The following is a 10,368-nucleotide window of genomic DNA, read 5'->3' on the forward strand; positions in this document are numbered from 1 at the left end:
TTTTAACCATGGAGTGTGACAATTTAATCCAAAAATTAAGCCCTAAGACTTGGCAATTTCTGAACATTTTTTTTTCCATTGGCTACCTCACTTCAATGAAACCAGAGCCTGCTTGCAGGACAGTGGTAGTGCTGACCATATGAGATTCTGAACTTGAACTGCAATGAAACTAGAGCCTGCCTGCGGGACAGCGGTGTACGGACTGGACACGAGATTTTGAACTTGAACTTCAATAAAACCAGAGCCTGCTTGCAGGACTGTGGTGGTACTGACCATATGAGATTTTTTTCATTCTCTCTGCTCAGATAGTAAGGTTCATTTGATGTCAAGAGGCCAGGAATTACAGATGAATTTGGATTTCAGGATAATGCAGGACTAGTGAGGCAGAATTGGTAGTTACACTGTAATTAATTATTGGCTAATACCATTAACCTGAAATGTGCAATATTTTGACCATTTTTCTTACATAAAATAAAGAGGCCTAAACTGACCGGGATGCCATTAGACTGTGGATGTCATATCATTGAGATTTTGAGAATGGCCACTGCACTATCGTCATCTGCCATGACTTTTCAGCAGCCTGTGGAAATCTAATGATCATAAATGATGTTAAATTCTATGGAGTAACACCGATAAGGTATGATAGGCTGGCAACACTTCTTTGGAGCATGACAGGTAGATAAACATCTGATGGGAGGGTTGCTATTTTAGATGGTTCATTCATTAGAACTTCGTCATGCTACAGATATTCTCTTGGATTAAACTTGATTAATCCTTCATTGTAATTTGGGATGATGAAAGCTTGATGTTCTGGGTGTTTTTGTCCTCGAACGGGGGTTCCTAACCTCCTTAATGCCGTAGAGCCTTACCTTTAACTGAGGGGTCAGTGGACTCAGGTTGGGAACCCCTGTCCTCGAAGGAAGAGAGCATTCGTACTCCATTCTCTCATTTTGGAGATTGATGAAGCTGCTGTACTTTTAAAAGATCTTTAGCTTTCTTTTCAATCCAGAAACCTTTTTCTCTGACGTTCTCTCAACCCGCTTATTCCACACGTGCCTTCTGATAGAATCTTGTCCTATGCAAAATCTTGTCCAAGAAAGAATTCCATAGAGTTTTTTGGTTGAAGGGAACTTCCCTAAAATTCACAGGACTACTGGAATGCTTTTTAAATGACTCGTTTGTAATGTTATATTGTATTTGGAATGTCTTTATACCAGATATTCTCCAGGTTCTGTAAATGATCTAATTATATTCAAGTAAATGTGCAGTGTGAAATGTGCAGCAGTCACATTGAAATATTATTGTGCATGAAAAATCAGACCTATTAACCATCGGGGCATGGATGTTTGATGTTATCACTGAGCAGTTCCAGACAAAATACATTAATTCTTTTTCTGGAGATCCATGTCTCTCTCTTACAAACGAAGACAGCAAATTATTTCAGAGCCTCTCATGTCACTTGAAGGATTCGGATCATGATTGTAAACTGCTTGAACTTGGAATTCTTCATGCCACCCAGATAAGTCATCAACCCTTCTTCTTTTGTTTGTAAAATTCCCATAGATTACATTTTCTATGTGTACCATACCTGTTGTTTTTCTAAAGTGACTACTACTGAGAAGCTAGAATACTGTAGCAATAAGTCGACTGCTGTATTGTGACCCTCACGTTATTTGACTTCCATTGTGCAAAGGTTCCCAACCTTTTTTATGCCATGGACCAATACCATTAAGCAAGGGATCTGTGGACCCAGGTTGGGAACCCCTTTATTATAAGGTTTTTCTTTAAATTAATTTCTTTGAACTAATTTAAGTTGCCTTTATGAACAAGATTGAGTAAATTTTTGTTCTCTCTTGTAGACATTTATAAATTGGTCTGCTTGAATGCAGATTGCTTCTTTTTACGGAGAGTTTACAGTGAAGTCAGTTTCCACATCAGAATCCAGCTGTTGAATTATGTACTTTTCACTCTTTCTTCATTCCTGGCCAGGTGCTTTCTAATATTTCCTAATTTTGCCCAAATTTTTACCTTCAATAGCATGCCCAAAGGGACCAAGGTTTTGTCTGTAATAACTGCCAGTCTAGATTGCAGTGCAGGGAAGTACAGTCTAATCTAATCTAATCCTGTTCTCACTAGTCACTTAGTGAGATCTTTGCCAGCACAACCTGCTTGTCAGGGCTTGCAACTATGTTCCTGGGAAGGAAATCCTGCTAATGTTGCAAGTGTGACCATTCATTCCATTTTATTTATTACTGTTCTATGTGTAGACAGGTTGGAGAGCCAGATCTCTGTGTATACTGTGTGTTTATGGTTTGAGTTGCTTTTGTTTTAACCTGGACTGTAATTAATCTTTTTGAAGGAATGCTAATGAAGAGACTTCCTCAGCTTGAATCTTTTGAATGTATAATTTCTGTTTTAAAAATTATCTCCAGTCAGATTGGTACAAATATTTTAACTACAATAAAACTTTGAAACTATTTTGTCATAACGTTGTGTATTGTGTCATGATTTAATTGTTTTATACTTTTTAACACTATAGACTTTTCAAGTCCAAGTTTGTCATGCGCAGAAGTGCGGTGCGGTGTAGGTACAATATGTGCAAGCATTCAGCCTGTTGTTAACAGGAGATGTGCAAGATGTTGAGGCATTGGTCAAGCTGACAGCCAGAGACTCTTCCCCAGAATGGTAATGGCTAATACGAGAGGCCATAATTTTCAGGTGATTTGGAGGAAAGTACAGGAGGATGTCTGAAGTAAGTTTTGGTTTATAGACAAAGCCACCATTAACTCTTTCCCGTACTGCACAAGAACATGTGGATCCTGGAACACCCTCTGCAGCCACTTGAGGGGCCACCAATAGACAACATCATACTCGACTTGAATGCGAAAGCTTGCTTGCCATTGTACTTTTATCTTCCTTTCACATTTTTGTCTTTTCTTCCCGTGACCCTACCTCCCCCTCCATTTTGATTTTCAAAATAAAACCATTCTGTCAGCTGAGGAGGCCAATTCCAGGCAGTTGGGGCTTGTCAGCTGTGGTTGCAGCTCATCTAGAAGGAGGAAAACTCTGATCTCAAACCTCTGCTGCTTTGTGGCTCTACCCACTCACGGGGAAGGCTTTGGGAGTAAACCCCGAGGAACTGTCATAGTCCCACCACTGGTGAATACTGAGGTAAAAGTATTAAGGACCTCCCCTACTTGCTCCAACTTCAGGCACATGTTTCCTATCTCTGGTCAGTCCTGCCTTCTCTTATTATCCTTCTATTCTCCTCATGTGTTGAAACCCTACTCACAAGACCTTCTCATCGTCTTCTTGCTCTCTCAAGCCCATTCTTAAGCTCCTTCCTGGCAACCTCATAACTCGCTAGAGACATTTCTGAACCTTGCTTCCAAAACATGAAATATGCTTCTTTCTGCCTCTTGACTAGATACTCCACATGTAATTCCTTTATCCTCCCATCCTTCCCCTGCCTTAATAGGACAAACCCATCCAGAACTCCACGCAAGTGCTCCCTTAATGAACTCCATGTTTCCCTGACAACATCATTTCCCAACTTGTGCTCAAGTTCCTGCCTAAAAGCATCATAATTATCCCCCTCCCCAATTAAATATTTTCCATGCTGTCTGCTCCTATTTCTGTTCAAAGCTATGGTAAAGGTCAGAGAGTTCTTGGCACTGTCTTTGAAATGCTCACTCATCTGGAGGTGCATTATCTGACCCTGTTCATTGCCTAGGACCAGATTTAATATGGCCTCCCCTCAAATCATGTGGAACTATTGTACCCTGGTATGTTTCCCAGCTATATGATCGGAAGAAAGTGCTTTCTCCGCAAGCACCTTCAGATTCCAGTCTAGTATATAGGTGGAATCCAAGTTTCAGATACTGTTCCACCAGGGACAGGAATGTAACTTGGATGTTCCATGTGAGGAGGCAATTGCAACTTCTAATTAGTTTCCTCAACCATAGTGAATGGTTGAATGATCATAGTCATACAACATGGAAACAGATCTGTTGGTCTAAACCAGGGGTTCTCAACCTTTTTTATGCCATGGACCCCTGCCATTAACCAAGAGGTTCCCAGGTTGGGAACCCCTGGTCTAGACTCTAGCTAGTCCATACTAAACAAGAATCCCATCTAAGTTATACATTTGCCTGCTTGCATGCTTTATAACTTTATGGTGAATAGCAACATAATGTCTATGGCTCGTTCAGTTTCTCAGTAGTCATTAACTGACATGACTTTGATAGTGGGGTAACACACATCAAAGTTGCTGGTAAATGCAGCAGGCCAGGCAGCAGCTCTAGGAAGAGGTACAGTCGACGTTTTGGGCTGAGACCCTTCATCAGGACTAACTGAAGGAAGAGCTAGTAAGAGATTTGAAAGGGGGAGGGGGAGATCCAAAATTCTCCTGTCTTCTATCATTTTGGATCTCCCCTCCCCCTCCCACTTTCAAATCTCTTACTAGCTCTTCCTTCAGTTAGTTCTGATGAAGGGTCTCGGCCTGAATCGTCGACTGTACCTCTTCCTAGAGATGCTGCCTGGCCTGCTGCGTTCACCAGCAACTTTGATGTGTGTTGCTTGAAATTCCAGCATCTGCAGAATTCCTCGTGTTTGATAGTGGGGTATTCAGTAATGGTAATGCCATTGAATGTCGAGGACAGGTGGATTTTCTCTTTTGGATATTGTCATTACCTACCACCTTGACAATTGCTACTTGTCCAGGTCTGGCTGCATTTCGAAGTTGACTGCTTAATTATCTGTGCACTCATCAATGAACATCTGGCCTGACCTTATGATTGAAGAAAGGTTATTGAGGAAGCAACCCTATTTAAATTTGTGATGGTTTGACTGAGGCCATAACCCGAGGGAAATCCTGCAACCCATGACTGAGATAATTGGTCTCCAACCATCACAATCATCTTCCTTTATGCTACAGGAGTGTATTGAATGCAACAAGCAGGTTTATCCCAGATTAAAATTTAAGTAGACCAGGACATGCTGTCAAATAATTGTTTATATTATCCATCGCACATTTTTTTACACTAGTAATTTTTAAAATGCAAAATTAAAATTTAAGACCAATAGTGGAAAGAGATCAAAACACCGCTAATTTTTGTGGTGGGGTGTATTTTTTTTACCACATTTGGGCAGCAGAGGGCACCAGATACCAAAAAAGCATTTGCTTTTGTTACTCAATGAACAGTCTGAGATTAAAACGGGTTCAAACATTGTATTTAAAGATGTATTCAGAACTGGCTCGATTAGGCAGAGGGTAACGTTTGAAGGTCAATTCTCGGACTTGTGGCTCGCAACTAGTGGGGTGTCTCGGGTCAGTGTTGGGACTGTTGCTCATTATTATTGAGATAGAGTGCGGAATCAGCCCTTCGAGCCACACTGTCCAGCGACCCCAATTTAACCCCAGCTCAATCACAGGGCAATTTACAATGACCAAATAACCTACTAACGGTACATCTTTGGGCTGGGGGAAGAAACTGGAGCACCCAGAGAACACCCACACAGTCCACCGAAGTATGTAGAAACTCCTTACAAGGGATGCCAGACTTGAACTCCTAACTCCAACTCCCTAAGGTTTTGCCAACTGCTATGCTACCGTGGCACCCCACATTACATGAATCATTTATGTAAAGGATTTAGGTGTGAATGTGCATGGAACAATTTGCAAGTTTGCTGATACTAAAGTTAGTGATTCTCGTTGATGGTGAACAAGGTTGTAATGAATTGCAAAGAGGTCTTATACAGGGAATAGCAGGGCATTGATGGGTGTTGAGGAAATGGAGGACCTGGATGTGAGTACAAGAGCAAAGTTTGCTGAAAGTAGCTGGCGGTGAAGAAGGTGCTTAGCATGCTGGTTTTCATCAGTCAGGGCACTGAGCTTGGGGTGGGACATTATATTGCAGTTATATACAGAATGTCACTGCTAAGACTGCATTTGGAATATTGTGTGTAGTTTTGGACACTCTGCTACAGGAAAGACATTATCAGATGAGATTTTAGAGGAAGATGCCTGAACCAGAAGGCCTTGCTTGCAGCGAAAAGTTGGTTCTCTGGATCTTTATTGCTTGGAGTGTAGGAGAATAAGAGGTGGCCTCAAAGAAGTTTACGAGTTCATGAGGGGCATAAGATGGATGGTCATTGTGTTTTCCCCTGGGTCGGGGAGTCCAAAACTAAAGGGCACAGATACAAATTAAATTGGGAAAGATTTACAAGAGAACTGAGAGGTAACTGTACATGGAGGGAGGTGAGTACCTGTAATGTACTGCCACGGGATCTGGTTGAAGTGGGTATAAATGCAGCATTTAAGATCCATTTGGATAGGGGGTTGGAGGTACAGTGTATGGGGTGAACACAGGTAATTGGGGCTAGCAGGGAGGATGCCATGGACAGCACGGGCCAGTTGGGCTGAATGGCCTGTGTGCTGTATTACTGACTCCATGTACTATGTAAAGTTTAAAACAAAGTTTTTAACATTTCAGTGTGATATGGTGAATGAAAATGTTACTGGATGTTGAGGATATCGATCAGATACAAAGAACATCCGAGAAGTTCAATATTACTCTATACATCTGTGCTATACTTGATAATTAGATGAGGTCAATATGGGAGGGAGAAGCAGAGAAGTTCTATTCTCAGCTTCATTTAAAGAGATTAGCTTTATTTCTCACATGTGCATGGACATACAGTCTGAGGATGTGCTGGGGACAGCCCATAAGTTCTACTATGCTTCCAGCTCCAGTATAGCATGCACACAACTTGCTAACCCTAACCCAAATGTCTTTGGAATGCAGGAGGAAACCCACAATGTCATGGGGATTACATACAAACTCCTTACAGACTGCGGCAGAACTGACTCCAGACTGTTGGCACTGTAGAGTATTGTGCTAACCACTTGTTCGTTCATTACGTGCTGTGTCGTAGTAGTAGTAGCAGTCATACTTTATGGATCCCGGGAGAAACTGATTTTCGTTACAGTTGCACCATAAATAATAAATAGTAATAGAACCATAAATAGTTAAATAGTAATATGTAAATTATGCCAGTAAATTATGAAATAAGTCCAGGACCAGCCTATTGGCTCAGGGTGTCTGACCCTCCAAGGGAGGATTTGTAAAGTTTGATGGCCACAGGCAGGAATGACTTCCTATGATGCTTTGTGCTGCATCGCGGTGGAATGAGAATCTGGCTGAATGTACTCCTGTGCCCAACCCAGTACATTATGTAGTGGATGGGAGACATTGACCAAGATGGCATGCAACTTGGATAGCATCCTCTTTTCAGACACCACCCTCAGAGAGTCCAGTTCCATCTCCACAACATCACTGGCCTTACGAATGAGTTTGTTGATTCTGTTGGTGTCTGCTACCCTCAGCCTGCTGCCCCAGCACACAACAGCAAACATGATACCACTGGCCACCACAAACTCGTAAAACATCCTCAGCATGACAGTATGACGTAGGCGATCATGATCTTTCCCATGATAGTTCTTGGCAAATTTTTCTACAAAAGTACTTTGCCATTGCTGCCTTCTGGGCAGTGTCTTTACAAGACGGGTGACCCCAGCCATTATCAATACTCTTCAGAAATCCTGACGAAGGGTCTCGGCCTGAAACGTCAACTGTACCTCTTCCTAGAGATGCTGCCTGGCCTGCTGCATTCACCAGCAACCTTGATGTGTGTTGCTTGAATTTCCAGCATCTGCAGAATTCCTGTTGTTTACTCTTCAGAGATTGTCTGCCTGGTGTCAGTGGTCCCATAACCAGGACCTGTGATCTGCACCAGCTGCTCATATGACCATCCGCCACCTCTCATGGCTTCACATGATACTGATTAGATGGGGGGGGGGCAGGGGGGGTGCTAAGTAGGTGCTACACCTTAACCAAGGGTGACCTGCATGCTAGCGGAGGGAAGGAACACCTTACACCTTTGGTGGAGATGTAACTCCATCCCGCTAAACACTGCGCTACATTATTGAGCACATGTCAATATTGTCTAGGTTTTTGTCTTGTAATCATTTAATAAATGTCCCAAATTTATAACCAATTAAATAGTGACTTTTCCAACCCAAGAACCAAACCCTTATTCCTCCCCCCACCTCATTTAAGGAATGGCAACGTAACTATCATACTGCAAGTGGGAGGGAAGAGAACACAATAGACACAGTAGTCTACCTGGCTCCTCAAGTCTGCCCCATAGTAAAATGTGATCCAGACTTAATCTGCTCATCACTAAATAAATAACCTCAATAAACGCTCTGCCAGACAACTCAACCTTTTGCCTACATCCTCTTTAAATACCTCTAGTGATCTAGCATCTACGGTCCTCTTGGGTAGAGAAAATCTGATTTGTAGCTAATTGAGGAATGCTTTGCTACAAGGCTGTGCTTGTCATCTTTAACAGTTAATGTGAAACCTTCTAAAGTTCAAAGTAAATCTTATTATTAAAGTACACATGTCACCATATAAAACCCTGAGATTAATTTTCCTGTGGACGTACTTAAATCTATAGAATATTAACCATAACAGCATCAATGAAACACCATCAAACTAGGACATTCAACCGGAAAGCAGAAGACAACAAATTGAGCAAATGCAAAAAAAGAAATAATAATTAACTAAACAATAAATATTGAGAACATGAGATGAAGAATCCTTGAAAGTGAGTCCATTGGTTGTGGGAACATTTTAATGGGGCAAGTGAAGTTCAAGAACCTGATGGTTGAGGGCTAGTAACTGTTCCCAAGCCTGGTGGTGCGAGTCCTAGGGCTCTTGTACTTCCTATTGCTCTGGATTGGGACCTGATTTCTTCATTTATGACTTAATGTTATTTAAGTTCATGAATTTAATTTGGGCTACCAATATATAATTCTTGAGTAGAATGACTGGAACTGTAGTGTAGTGGTTAGTGTAACATTTTGCAGTGCAAATGATTGTGATCAGGGTTAAATTCCCACTGCTGTCTGTAAGGAGTTCGTACATTCCCCACCCCATGACCATGCAGCTTTCCTCCTGGTGCTTTGGTTTCCTCCGACTTTCCAAAGGCGTACACGTTTGGGTTAATAGGTTGTGGGCATAACACGTTTGGCGCCAGAAGCATAGGGACGTTAGTTGGCTGCTCCCAGCATACCCTGGGACTGTGATAGTCTTTAACGCAAACAATATGTTTCAATGTGCATGTGACAATAAAGCTAACCTTTTTTTTAATTGAATGACCTGTAGTGACCAAGGAGCTTGATTATAGACTTCAGGAGATGAGCCAATCTGCATTGGAAGATCAGAGGTGGAGAGGGTCAACATCTTTAAATTCCTAGGTTTTATTATTTCAGAGGACCTATGCTGGGCCCAGCACACAACTGCAATTACAAAAGAAGAATGGTTTCAGCCTCACTTGCCCCATCAGTGAAATATTCCTACAGCCAATGGACTCACTTTCAGAGACACTTTATCTCATGTTCTTGATATTCATTGCTTAGTTATTTATTATTTTTTTTGTATTTGAATAGTTTGGCGTCTTCTGCACCCTGGTTAAACACCCTACTTGGGTGATTTTTCATTGATTCTGTTATCCTATAGATTTGCTGAGTATGCCCACAAGAAAATGAATCTCAGGGTTGTATATGGTGACATAGATGTACTTTGATAATACAATTTACTTTGAACTTTGTGTAGGAATAGAAACAGAAATGCTGGAAAAACTCAGCAGGTCAATCAGCATCTGAAAGAGGAGAAACACTTCTGGTACCTACAGTTTTGTTTTATATTCAATTATTTCACTACACGGGTCCTATGCCCTGAAGCTCACTAGGGGTATTCACTGCCGTATCTATCTGCAACCACTTGATATTTTGGCGCTGCAACATTCTACACGGTGCTGGCTTAGTGGCCAGTTTTCTGCTGTTAAAGAAAGAGCAAGTGTGTTGGATATCCTAGCCAAATCCTCGATAGAGTGAATGTGGAGAGGATGTTCCAATGGTAGGGCGTCTAAGACCAGAGGACAGCGCCTCAGAAAAGAGGGATGTCCATTTAGAACAGAGATGAGGAGTTTCTTTAGCCAGAGAGTGGTAAATCTGTGCAGTCAGTTACCACAGGCAGCTGCGGTGTCCAAGTCATTGGGTATCTTTAAGGCTGAAGTTGGTAGATTCTTGATTAGTCAGGGCATGAAGGGATACGGAGACTGGAGAATTGGATCAGCCTTGATGAAATGGCGGAGCAGACTCAACAGGCCACAAATGGCCTAATTCTGCTCCTATGTTTTATGGCTTAAAGCACTACAGGCTCCAAAGGGAACACTTGCTCTCGTTTTGAGAGACCTCTACATGAATTGCACAATGCGTACTATTGGTCTAAAACCTCA

This window comes from Mobula hypostoma, chromosome 27 (assembly GCF_963921235.1).
Source record: "Mobula hypostoma chromosome 27, sMobHyp1.1, whole genome shotgun sequence".
NCBI lineage: Eukaryota > Metazoa > Chordata > Chondrichthyes > Myliobatiformes > Myliobatidae > Mobula > Mobula hypostoma.